The sequence below is a fragment of the Sminthopsis crassicaudata genome, chromosome 3 (genome assembly GCF_048593235.1).
Source record: "Sminthopsis crassicaudata isolate SCR6 chromosome 3, ASM4859323v1, whole genome shotgun sequence".
Lineage (NCBI taxonomy): Eukaryota > Metazoa > Chordata > Mammalia > Dasyuromorphia > Dasyuridae > Sminthopsis > Sminthopsis crassicaudata.
Window position 1 is genome coordinate 618,935,957 of NC_133619.1, and position 13,437 is coordinate 618,949,393.

At 44.7% G+C, this 13,437-nt stretch overlaps 1 protein-coding gene and 1 pseudogene across 3 annotated transcripts in view; both read right to left on the bottom strand.

The window, feature by feature from the left end:
• VPS13D (vacuolar protein sorting 13 homolog D) overlaps positions 1-2,291 on the bottom strand; it is a 324,514-nt gene extending 322,223 nt beyond the window's left edge. For 2 of the 3 annotated variants that reach the window (XM_074306230.1, XM_074306228.1), the window contains exon 1: positions 2,181-2,285. The gene's annotated coding sequence lies outside the window, so the exon portion shown is untranslated. Of the gene's footprint in view, positions 1-2,180 lie in introns of all 3 variants that reach the window. The other variant, XM_074306229.1, reaches the window with a different exon arrangement.
• A 6,509-nt stretch (positions 2,292-8,800) lies between these two features.
• On the bottom strand, positions 8,801-10,439 carry LOC141564133 (ras-related protein Rab-25-like; annotated as a pseudogene).
• Between the last annotated feature and the right edge of the window lie 2,998 nt (positions 10,440-13,437).

Sequence of the window (13,437 nt, forward strand, 5' to 3'; positions counted from 1 at the left end):
AAACAGCGGCCCTTTGCTGGCTATCAAAGACCGGCCGCCGGGTCTGCATGACCTTGGGTCAGTGTGGACGGAGGCCAAAGATAGCCCCCTCAGCCCCCCTCTCTAAACACCTGGGCCCCAGCTGTCAGGGCAGATATGAACATGCCAGAGGGAGAGCCTGATCAGCGGGCAGTGTCCCAGCAGGCAAGGGAAGTATCAACAAGTGCGAGGGAGCTGCTGCTGCCGCTGCCAGGAGCTTCCTGGACGGAGGGCAGGGGTCTCTGTGTCTGGTCTGGAGAAGAGGAGGCAGCAGAACAGGCTGCCTCTGGGCCCCAGGGCTCCCTCCTGCCAAGGGAAGTGTGGGCCAGGCCGGGGAGAGGGAAGGGCCCAAGCCCCTCAAGGACTCCTGCCACTCCACCCGAAGCACCTCCCTGAGAAGTATGTCAGGGGCCCCACCCACACTCACTTTGTAGTACATGCTCTCACACCCACTGGGCACCGGAGCTCTGGGCACCCATATTCGTGCCCACAGTCCCGCTCAAAGTCACATGGGCTGGAACTTACACGAGCATGTTTTTTCACACTCAGACACACACACTCAGTCACCCATACCGACACACCCTGCAGGCTGGGTCAGTTATACATGTTCTCTCACACACATGCACTTGGGGTCCCCCACGCTGAGACACGCTGCCGGCCGGTTCCGGTACATGTCTTCACACTGACACACTCAGGCACATTCACCCTTCCTGACTGAGTCCATTACATGGATTCACACACACTCACTCTCACAGAGGGGTCCCAGTCATGTGATTTCATTCACGCTCACACACACTCAGGATCACCCGCGCTGACACACTCACCCTGCCAGCCTGGTCCATTACATGTGTTCCCATGCACCCACTGACACAAAGAGTCACCCATGCTGACACACTGGGACACTCTCACCCTTTCTGAGTGAGTCTATTACATGGCTCACACTGACACACTGGGACACTCTCACCCTTTCTGAGTGAGTCTATTACATGGCTCACACTGACACACTTGTTCACTCTCACCCTTCCTGAGTGAGTCTATTACATGGCTCACACTGACACACTGGGACACTCTCACCCTTTCTGAGTGAGTCTATTACCTGGCTCACACTGACACACTTGTTCACTCTAGCCCTTTCTGAGTGAGTCTATTACATGGCTCACACTGACACACTGGGACACTCTCACCCTTTCTGAGTGAGTCTATTACATGGCTCACACTGACACACTGGGACACTCTCACCCTTTCTGAGTGAGTCTATTACATGGCTCACACTGACACACTGGGACACTCTCACCCTTTCTGAGTGAGTCTATTACATGGCTCACACTGACACACTGGGACACTCTCACCCTTTCTGAGTGAGTCTATTACATGGCTCACACTGACACACTGGGACACTCTCACCCTTTCTGAGTGAGTCTATTACATGGCTCACACTGACACACTGGGACACTCTCACCCTTTCTGAGTGAGTCTATTACATGGCTCACACTGACACACTGGGACACTCTCACCCTTTCTGAGTGAGTCTATTACATGGCTCACACTGACACACTGGGATACTCTCACCCTTTCTGAGTGAGTCTACTACATGGTTCACACTGACACACTGGGACACTCTCACCCTTTCTGAGTGAGTCTATTACATAGCTCACACTGACACATTCACTCTCATGGAGGGGTCCCAGTCATGTGATTTCATTCACGCTCACACTCACATACACACTCGGGGTCACCCGCGCTGACACGCTCGCCCCGCCCCAGTCCGCTCCTGGTCACGCGTGTCACGCTCACACACAGTCGGGGTCACCCGCGCTGACACACTCGGGCACATTCACCCCACAGAAGGGTCCCGGTCACGTGGGCTCACACTCACACACGGACGCGGGGTCCCTTACGCTGACACGCTCAGCCCAGTCACGCGGGTTCACACACGCGGGGGCCCGGCAGGCTGACAGCCTCAGGTGACCCTCCCCCTCAGCCCCAGGGCCCCACCCTCTCCCGCTGGGTCCCCACTCCCGCCGGCCTCGGGGGTGATCCCGGGGGTCCCCGCCCCGGCCGCACCTCGGGGACGGGACGGTCAGGCCTCAGACCAGAGGACCCCTGGGTCCCGCAGCCCGTCCCACTCCGCCCCGTCTCTCCCGCGCCCCCCGGCTTCCCACCTGCCGCTGCCTCAGCTGCTTTACCTCCTCCTCCTCCTCCTGCTCCTCCTCCTCCTCCTCCTCCTCCGGCCCCTCAATGGCGCCCGCCGCTGCTCTGGCCCAACTAGGCTCGACCAATAGAGCCCGCGCCCGCGATGTGGGCCGGGCCCAGCCTAGAGAGGGAGAGAGCGAGCGCCGAGTCATCGATTGACTCGCCCCTCCGCCCCGCCCACTCTTCCAGGCAGACCTGCCCGGCCGGCCCCGGCTCCTCCTTTTTCTGCCCCTGCTCCAGCCTCCTTCCTGTCACCCGCCCCCCTCTGCTCCTCCTCCGCCCCACCCCCCACGCCCACCCCGGGACGCCGGGGACTCTGGGAACCAGCTCTTAAATATGGGCCACAACTCTAAGTGACCTTGACCGAACGGTGGACTCCTCCGGGCTCCCGGCGCCTGCGGGGGGTGGGGGAGGGGGCGGTGAGGAGAGAGGAAGGGGCGGGGCGTGACCCGGCAACTCCGCGCCCTTCAGTTCCTCTTGCGGACGAGCCGTCGGCGGGCTGCCGGGAGACCTGCTTCTCCCCTCTCCCTTCCCGCTGGGTCGGAAACTTCAGGAAAATTAACGCTCACCTCGAGTCCGAAAGAAACTCGGACACAGAGAGGAAACTGGCTCTGCCCGTAAAGCGATGGGCGCGCTTCCGCCTGTGCCGGCGCCGGGTGCCCGCAGGAGGCCCCGCTCCAACGGAGGGGACGCGCGGTGTGTGCGGGATTCCCTGGGGGCTGCCGAAGGGGGCCCCGAAAGGAGGCGGAGGCAGCCAGGGGGCGGGGCAGAAACGGCAGGTTTAAAAATCGGGGTGAACAGATACATTGTAACTTGTAACAAGCACCTACTGTGTGCCGGCGTCGTCCCGGGCGTCGGGGATGCACGCAGACCAAACCATCCCCCACCGCAAGGGGCTGCGAGAGCAAACACGCTTGTAATACAAGTATATATAAAAGAACCCCCCTCCCCTGGACAGCAATAATATAATACGCAGATAATATAGCATACCCTTCCACTCTTCCTCAGAGTCCCCTATCATTCAGTTTCACCCAAAGCAAGGTCCTTTTAAGGAATTAGGAAACCAATACAAAATGAATACAAAGGGGGAGGGTTTTTTGTGGGGTTTTTTGCCTGTTAACATTTTTAGTAGCTTTTAATTTTCAAAACACGCAAAGACAGTTTTCACCATTCACTCTCGCAAAACCGTTACAAGTTTTTCTCCCTCCCTTTCCCCAACCCCTCCCCCAGACAGCAAACAATCCAATGTATGTGTTAAACGGGTACGATTCTTCCATAGGTGTCCCCACAGTTAGCGCGCTGCACAAGAAAAAAATCTCAGTGAAACGATGAATTGGGGCTAAGGGACCCCCCAACTCGGAGCTGCCTTTCCTACAATCCTTCCTATTTGCCCACTCATTGAAAATGCGGGTCAGTTAACTCTAGGTTCAGATCCAAAAGAAACCAGGGGTAACAAAGACACGGGGGCAGCTAGGGGGCGCAGCGGAGAGAGCACCAGCCCTGGAGTCAGGAGGAGCCGAGTTCAAATCCGGTCTCAGACCCTTACCACTTCCTGGCGGTGTGACCCCGGGCAAGTCACTTAACCCCAATTGCCTCAGAAAGAAAAAAAGTCAGATTTATTTAAGGAACAAGTTACAGACAAAACAAAGGGATACAATAGGCACAGGGAATGGTAAATGTGAAACAGTGGGAGAACACAGGAAAGGGTAGTTCTTCAATCGAGCTCAAAATGACTCAATAAAAAGGAAGCACACTAGGAGGTTGAGGAATGTAATTAGAAAAAAATAAAATAGTTTTAAATGGAGGGGGAGAAGTCCACACAACTAAAAAAATAAAAATAACAAGATTAGAAAAAATTGATTTGCATATAAGATCTTAGAGATTAGCTATGCCACCCTGGCCAAGTCGTTTGACTTCTGTTTGCTTTAGTTTCCTCATCTACAAAATGGGAATAATAATAGCATCTCTTTCCCAAAGTGTTTGAGAGGATCCAATGAGATAAGATTTGTAAAATACTCTGCAAACTTTTAGGTGTTATATTATTATTGCCCAGGGTCACCCAGTCAGTATATGTTTCAGATAGGGTTTGAAACCTTCTCTGTCTTCCTGGCCAGCTCTCTTCTCAACAAGTCATACTGTCTCTTAATATATCATTCTGAATATACCCAAACTTGTTCAGTTTGAAATACAAATCTTGTTCTTTACATGTCCTTTTTTTCTGTCTTTTTGTATATTAAAATGTCCATGTAGATTACATTAGTAATAAAGAGAACATATGAAGGAAAGTAATAGAAAATCAGGAAATTAGAGGCTTTCTCATCTTGAAAATGGAGTGTTTGGAAGTTTTTCAATCCAAGATGTAGCAAACCTTCCACAGTTAGGCAGAGTGAGATGACAGTGGAAATAACACTGGGCGTGTTGGGATCTGGGGACTCCGTTTCAAATATTGTTTCTGCTGCTGACTGCCTATACAACCTTCCTCTCTTTGGGCCTCAGTTTCCTCATCAGTAAATGAGGGGACTGATCTAGAAGGCTTCTAAGATCCCTTCCAGAGAGGCTCTGTGATCCTAATGGGCAGTTTCATGAATTGCTGTGACCAGCGACTTTTCCTTCCTACTTGTGATGAGCTCTCCAGCCCCAGATCAGCTCCAAGAGAACTATGGGTCCCATCCCTCGGTCCATACTCCAGAACTTGGGTTCCATGGACACAGCCTTGGAAAAATCAACTTCTTGGTCCTCCAGGTTCACAACAACATACAGATCATTCTGGGTCCTTCACTTTCTCTCGTGCCCTGCTCCATCTGTTGCTTTTATCTTTGGGATGTCTCTATTGTATTCCTTCTTCCCTCCTCTGATCCCAGCCCATCACTATCTCTGCCTCTCTGGCCGGAAAGTCAGACCATGAACTCCAGACATTGATTTAAGGAGAGAGCTTATCTCCTTATTTCTCACCTAGCTGCACTACTTTGAGACTTCTCAGATTTATCCTCCATGCCCCTTTCATTCTACCTTTGCCTTCACAATGCCCATTATATTGTTCACTCCTATGCCTTTTTTTTTTTTTTTTTTTTTTTTTTTTTTTTTTTTGGTATTTGCACAAATATATTTAACACAAAGCATGTAACAGGTGTTTAATAAATGTCAATTAACTGGACTGTCTTTAATACTGAGACTACTCTGTTGGAGACCCTCATCACCTCAAGCAGGAAATATATTGCTTCTGCCTCAAGTTTTTCCCCACTCCAACCCATCCTTCATTCAACTGTCAAAGTGATCTCCATAAAGATCAAGTCTGACCATATCATTCTATCACAACAATCACCACCAGTGGTGGCTCCCTAAAGATTTTGTATTTGATTCTGGAGGCAATTGTTTGGGTCTTAAAGCCCTTTTTTTACCTTTCTAGTACTCCCTACCATGTACTCTAGGATCCAATGACACTGGATCCCTTGCTGTTACCCAAGCTGGACTCTCATCATCTCTTTCCTCCACACCTAGAATTCTCCCCCTCCTTACCTTTGCCTCCTGGCTTCCTCAACTTCCTGCAGGTTTCTGCTAAAGTCTTATCTTCTGTCTAAAAAAACAACCAAACCAAACAAACAAACTACTTCCCAGCCCCTCTTAAAGCTGGTGCCTTCCTCCTGTGAATTATCCAACTTATCCTGGAAATATCGTTTGTACATAACTGAAGGTTGGCCCCTCCATTAGACTTTGAGTTCTTACTTTGTTTTTGGCTTTTCTCTGTACTCCCAGAAACTTAGCACAGACCTAGCACTTAATAGATGTTTAGCAAATGCTTATACACTCTCTGGCCCACAGAAACCATTTCATAATTGCACTGAATAGTGCACTTTTGACAGCTCAGGGTCATTACCAGACCTCAACAAGCATCTAAGGAAGGAATTATAGAGTTATCAGAAAATAACAACCTAAATAATGATAGTGGTGCTTTAAAAGCTGCGTCTCAACCCTAGCTTCCTGCCATTTTGGATAAATCACTAAGTGTCCTGGAGCCCAAGGATAATTAAGTTTGTTTATGATATGCCTGGACTCATTATTAGAGATGTAACCTGATATTCTTTCCTAAGGATTCAGTTAGTCTTCAATCATAGAAAAGCACAAGAAACCAACTTGACCTTGGTTGCACAAATTATGACACATGAATGCAATAGTACCGCTCTGTAAGAAACTGTCAAATAAGGAATAGTCAAAGATTATGGGAAGACTTATATGAACTGATGTAAAGTGATCAGAACCAGGGGAAGCAGACATTCAAGTAATCTTGTGAGTAGGAGCAATGTCAACAAAAAGGACTATGCAATAAAACTGTAATTATAATGACTAAGTATGGCCCAAAGGAACTGAGAAAAAAAAATTTCAATTTTAGAGGTGGGGCTATGATTGTAAAACATTACATGTATCATATGGATGGTCATTGTGTTGGTTAGTATTGTGACCTGCTTTTTTTCTTTTTTTAGTCTTTTTAATGAAGGAAGGATTAAGGATGGAGAAATGGGGGAAGGGTAAAATAAGAAATTAAGATGATGTATAAGAAAAGAGGATCAATAATTTTATTTTACTGCCCAAATAAAATAAATCCTTTTCAAAAGCAAAATCAGTCTTTGAATTGCTTTAAATAAAAAGAGAGAAAAGGAAAGAAAGAAAGAAAGAAAGAAAGAAAGAAAGAAAGAAAGAAAGAAAGAAAGAAAGAAAGAAAGAAAGAAAGAAAGAAGAAAGAAAGAAAAAAAGAAAGAAAGAAAGAAAGAAAAAAAGAAAGAAAAAAAGAAAGAAAAAAAGAGAAAGAAAGAAAGAAAAAAAAGAAAGAAAAGAAAAAAAAGAAAGAAAAGAAAAAGAAAGAAAGAAAGAGAAAGAAAGAAAGAAAGAAAGAAAGAAAGAAAGAAAGAAAGAAAGAAAGAAAGAAAGAAAGAAAGAAAGAAAGAAAGAAAGAAAGAAAGAAAGAAAGAAAGAAAGAAAGAAAGAAAGAAAGAAAGGAAGAAAGAAAGAAAGAAAAAGAAAAAGGAAAATTTAGGAATATAAGGAATGCAGAATTGAGATTTCAAAGGCAGATATAATCGAGAGGTGTTGCAACAGTCAGCCACATGTCAGTTGCCCAGTCTTTCAAAATGTATAATTAATGAAAAAAAGGAGTGAGGTGTGTGTGTGTGGGGGTGCTTAGACTTATATGGTCATAGGATTTAGAGCATTTAATGGAAAACTTTTGACATCATGTCAAAATCAGTCTTGAAAGTACTTAGAATCTCTGAGTTGTAAGCCAGTTCACACCCAAGCAATAATCTCTTTTCATTCTCAACATGTGGAGCAGCATTCCTCTATAATGGGGAGCCCCAGTTTTGAGGGGTAAGGGTTTGCTATGTGTAAAACAGTGGCCAATATTCTGTCTCTTTGTTTTTCTCTATCTCTGTTTGTGTCTCTGTTTCTCTTGCCTCTGTCTGTTTCTCCCCTCTCTCTCTGTTTCTGTCTCTGTCTCTCCATCTTTGTCCCTCTGTTTCTTGTTGTCTTGTCTCTTTCTGTCTTTGTCTCTATCTCCTTCTTTTCTTTGTCTCTCCCTCTGTTCATCTGTCTGTCTGTATCTCTCTCCTTCCATTTGTCTTTATCTATCTGTCTCTGTCTCTGTCTGTCTCTGTCTTTCTCGTTCTCTGGCTCTGTCTCTCTGGCTCTCTCTGGCTCTCTGTCTCTCTGTCTCTCTGTCTCTCTATTTCTTTGTCTCTCTCTCTCTGTCTCTCTCTTATATTTTCTGTTCCTCTATCTCCAAAGCAAAGGGAAAGACTAACTCCAATTGTAACCATTATGTTTCAAAGCAAGAGGGCCCTTATAGAACTCTAGCCTAATACTGTCATTTTATTGAAATGAGGCAACTGGGCATAGAGGGGGAAACTTAGCTTATTTTCATAACTCCTCTCCCATCCAGTTTATTTGTAGCTAAATGAACAGAGAATTTAAATAACAAATCTACAAGCTACACAGTAAATCAACCACTTGAAAGAGGAGGAGGGAGTTTACCAGCTTACCAGCAGCAGGTACTTTGATTGTCTCTCTAATCTATTAAGTTATTGGGGAACCACAGAGGAGTCCCCCTTTAATTATAATTTACTGCTTGGATAAAGAGTATGTCTCACAGCTAGGACCAGCCCTATGAGTAGACAGATCAGAGAAATCCCTTTTTGTCCAGTGCTATAACTTGTGTGAGGCCACACAAGTCTCTGCCTTTATTTACCTTCCAGTGCAGGCTACAGGGCCTAATATTCTATTTGTTAGAAAAGGATTCACTTCCTTGGGTCTTGAAACCTGGTCTGTCTCCTAAAGTCTCCTGATAAAGAAGAGCTCACCTTCCTGAGAAGATCCTCCAGAACTGGGAATAGTCTACAGCCTCTACCTTTGCCATTGAACCTGGAGTCCTGGAAATGATGGGAGTAAGAATGTGGGTGTGGAATCATGCCTCTGAATTTTAGTCCTGATTCTGTTTTTTTTACAGACCTTTATTTAAAAAATAAAATGTAAGTATTAGTGGGCCTGTGAGACCCTTTTACCTTAGAATCCATTATCCTATAATCTGGGGTGCTTCAAATTCTGCTCAAAGTCAACACTGGATGTCAGTTTTGTGACCTTGGAGCAGAGAGAATTCTTGGGTCATTACAGAGAGAACTTGAGATGATGGTGATGATGACGACAATGATAATTCACATTTTTTTTGTTACAAAACAGTTTTATTGGTCAGATCTAGTGGAGTAGGCTATTGCTGGAGAGACTTGGGGGAACATAGCAAAAAAATAGCCAGCAATAGAATTCCTGGGAAAATAAGAGCAAAGTGTTTAGGGCCAGCTGACCTTTTCAAAGGGCACAGGGATATCCCAGAGGCTAGTTAATGTTGTGTAGAGGAGAGAGAACATACAGGGATAATAAGGAAGGGATGTGGAATTAGACTATAGAAATTCCCCCTTACACTCTAAAAAAATGATCAGTCACAGATCCTCAAGGTCAACCAGGAATGGCTTTCTAGACATTTGGGTCCTTCTCTCTCCCTCTGGTTAATGAGGATGCAATAGAAGGGGTCATCTTTTAGGGCTGAGACTCACAAGGAGAGTCAAACAAAAGAGGCTTCAGGACATGATACTTACAGCAAGCCGCCTTCTCCCCAGATCCCAACTCTTGGCCAGGTTGGGCACTTCCCAGAATGATTGTGATGGTGTGGGCATTATTCTGCCACTGCTTGGGTACCTTGGTAAAAATCTCTTTATGGACAGCTTTGAAGGACATCTCAACATTAGTAGAGTCAAGAGCTAAGGTTTGCATGAACAGAAGTCCATTATTTTCAACAAACATGAGAGCCCCATCTGTGGGCACCTTTCTTCAGGTCACTCTTAATGCCCGCCAGCATGACAATAATGGTAGCTTCTGCGTGGTCATATAGCTCCTTCAGCCAGCTCCATTGACGTTTGGTTAGCTCAAATACCAGCAGGACCCCAAGTGCCCCTCTGTAATACGCTGAAGTGATGGCACAGTATCGGTCCAGCCCAGCTGTGGATTTGGGCTTTGACAGCAGCACAGTTGGAGGAGAAAATTCCACCCCAATGGTTGTGGGGTGTGATGAACATTTCACGTGAATCTTGACAACAGGTTGATTTTTCTCACTCCAGATTCCCTTATCAACACCACTTTAAAGACAAAATTATAATCCTCTTCTGCTTTGTTTCCCATCTTGGTCTCATATTGATTGTATGAGTATGTGTGGTTGGAGTGAGAGGGTTGGGTAGAAAATGGGGTTAGGGTGTTGACTCTGTGCCCCCCCAACTCTGCTCTCTGGAGATCTTGACCTCTTCTCATTGGGAGTAGTTGATCTTTGCAGAGGGAAGGAACAAGGGCAGGCTCAGTGACTACTGACAGGCTGGGGAATCTCAACTACTTAGAAAGGGGACAGGTCACAAGGAGGGGACGGGAGCAGCAAAGAGATAGCTCAAAAATTATTTCATTTAAACCTCATGGCAACTTTATAAAGTAGTTATTATTATTATTCCCATTTTGCAGATGAGTAAATGGTGGCTGAAAATGGTGGTAAATGATTTACCCAGGACCACATAGTAAGTGTCTGACAGAAGATTTGAACTCGGGTCTTCAGGGGCAGCTAAGTGGTATAGTGACACTTAACCTGGAATCAGAAAGACCCATCTTGTGGTTCCAATCTGACTTAAACATTTACTTGCTGTAACTTAGACAAGCTATTTAACCATGTTTCTCACACTTACCTATCTGTAAAATAGAGAAGAAAACGGCAAACTGTTCCAGTATCTTTGCCAAGAAAACCCCAAATGAACAATAAAAATGTCCCAAGTTCAGCACTCTATCCACTGCTCTAAGAATGAGTGTAGTACATGTACAAAAAGATTTGTAGTGTTATGCCCTGAATAAAATTATTATGGCCACTCCCCACTTCCTTGCCATTAAGACTGGGAGAATTGAGTCAGAAAAGAAGCCTTTGAAACGCCATTAAGTCATAAAACTCCAGGTGCCCTATCTCAGTCCTTGCTGGGGTAATTCCCTCTCCTTTTGAGTATTGTCCCTCACCACACTGCCTCCTGCCCTCAACCTTCTTATTTTGACCCTTATCCTGTCAGGACTAAGATATGGTTTTCTCCTGTAATTATGGCTTGTCTGCTCTCCCCCTTATCTGTCTTTGTTCCCTATAAAATTGTGTACTCAGGCTATATGTCCTGTTTACTTAAAAATCCTATTAAAGGTCCCTGCTTTAGTCCCTCGGGGCCAAATGATTTTTGAACATGAGTTCTGGTCAGCTGGCTAGCCTAAAAAAAAAAACCTCTCCTCATTAAAAAGATTAAAAATTAATCTCAGTCTTGTCTCAGTTTCTCTGGCATTACTGTAGCAGCTCTTTTTGTAGTGGCAAAGAACTGGAAACTGAGTGGAAGCCCATCATTGGGGAATGGCTGAATAAGTTATGGTATATGAATGTTATGGAATATTATTGTTATATAAGACATGATGAATATAGACTGATTTCAGAAAAGCTTGGAAAGACTTACATGCACTGATGATGAATGAAGTGAGCAAAAGCAAGAGAATATTGTATATAATAATAAGATTATGTGATGATTAACTATAGTGGACTTGGTTCTTCTCAGCAATGCGGTGATTCAAGGTAATTCCAATAGACTTGGAATAGAAAATGCCATTCACATCCAGACAGAGAATTATAAAGACTAAATATAGATTGAAGTATAATATTTTCACCTGTTTAGCTGCTTGAGGGAGGGACAGAGGAGTGGAGGGAGGGGAAAGAATTTGGAATACAGAATCTTGTAAGAATGGTTGTTGGGAACTCTCTTTGACTGTATTTGGAGAAATGGAATACTATCAAAAATTAAAAGGAAAGGGGGAAAAAAAGAATGCGTGTGGTAGGACCCAAACAGAGATCTGCTGGTTTTCCTTTAAAAACAAGCTGCACATTACTATTACTCTAAAAGAATATAATGACTCAGAAAAGAAATGGGGAAATTTCTCTGACCTGCTGCAGAGCTAAGTGGGCAGAACCAGGAAACAATATAGACAACAATTACAACAATGTAAATGGAAAGAACATAACAAAAATTAATCAAAACTTGATTAAATATAATGACCAAGTTTGGCTTGAAAAAAGAAACAAAAGATGATATCTACTTTTGCTTCTTTGTAGAGATAGGGAGCTATGGATGTAGAATACTGGCTATAAAGATTTACTGAGTTGATATGTTGTTTAGTTTTGCTATATTGGTCTTTTTTTTTCCCCTATTTTATTCTTTGTTGCAAGAAATGACTCTCTGGAAGGAAGAGGGATTAGGGACGTATTTTAAAATATAGATAATGTGAAACAGAAGATATTTTTAAAACCTACAAGGTGCAATAAAATGGGACTCTGTAAGGGCCCTTTAAATGGGCAGTGCCACAGCGCATCGGGAGATTGAGGCCCAGAAGTAATCTCTGTGGATATTAGGACTGCTTTGTAGGTGGGATCTTGGCCACATTGAGATAGCTTCGTAATGGGTGACTCTCTTGCTGACTGGCTGTGTGTGTGACCTCACAGGCCCTTTATAAGCCCACTGCAGGCAGCAGTCGCTCTCTTTAACCTGGCGCTCTTCACCCTGGCTTCCTAGCCTGGGTGGCTAAGCCGAGATGGATAGCCAAAAGAGGTAAGGAGTTTGGTAGAGAACACGTGGGTCTTCTGACCAGGTGTTCACTCGGGACAAGTCAGGGCATCAGTCAGGGCATTATGTGAGTAGGTATAATAAAGGCTTTTAAGATTACTTGTGGCTGTTCTTGAGCGCACTACCAGTTATTAAACTATAGATTCAAGAGGTTGTGGCCAGAGACCTTTGAAGGCCTCAGAAGAGGCGAGCCAGGTAGAGTTCACACTGCAAAGGTCAGTGGTCAAAGGTACTCTGTTGGGCCTAGGACAGACTAGTAATTGTAACTGCCAGGAGAGCACATTACAGGACTCCTTTTAAAGAAGCCATCCACAGAATCCAAAGTTTCCCCAGCTTCAAGAATAGGTATATATTTATATATATTTTATACATATACACAGAGATATGCTGGAGTCAGGTGATGGAGGAGAACCTTGTGTTAAATTTTCAGTGTGAACATTTTATACCTTGGAAATCAGCAAATACTACAAATCAAGGATTAAGTCACAGTCTTGTTGATAGCCTAGACTTTCAAGAAAGTGATAGAGACCCAAAGAAATACTAAAGAAGGTAAAGGGACCTGTATGTGCCAAAATGTTTGTGGCAGCCCTTTTTGTAGTGGCCAGAAACTGGAAGATGAATGGATGTCCATCAGTTGGAGAATGGTTGGGTAAATTGTGGTATATGAAGGTTATGGAATATTATTGTTCTGTAAGAAATGACCCAGAGGATGAATACAGAGAGGCTTGGAGAGACTTACATGAACTGATGCTGAGTGAAATGAGCAGAACCAGGAGATCATTATACACTGCAACAATGATACTGTATGAGGATGTATTCTGATGGAAGTGGATATCTTTGAAAAAGAGAAAATTGATCAATGATGGACAGAATCAGCTACATCCAGAAAAGGAACACTGGGAAATGAGTGTAAACTGTTTGCATTTTTGTTTTTCTTCCCAGGTTATTTTTACCTTCTGAGTCCAATTCTTCTTGTGCAACAAGAGAACTATACGATTCTGCACACATATATTGT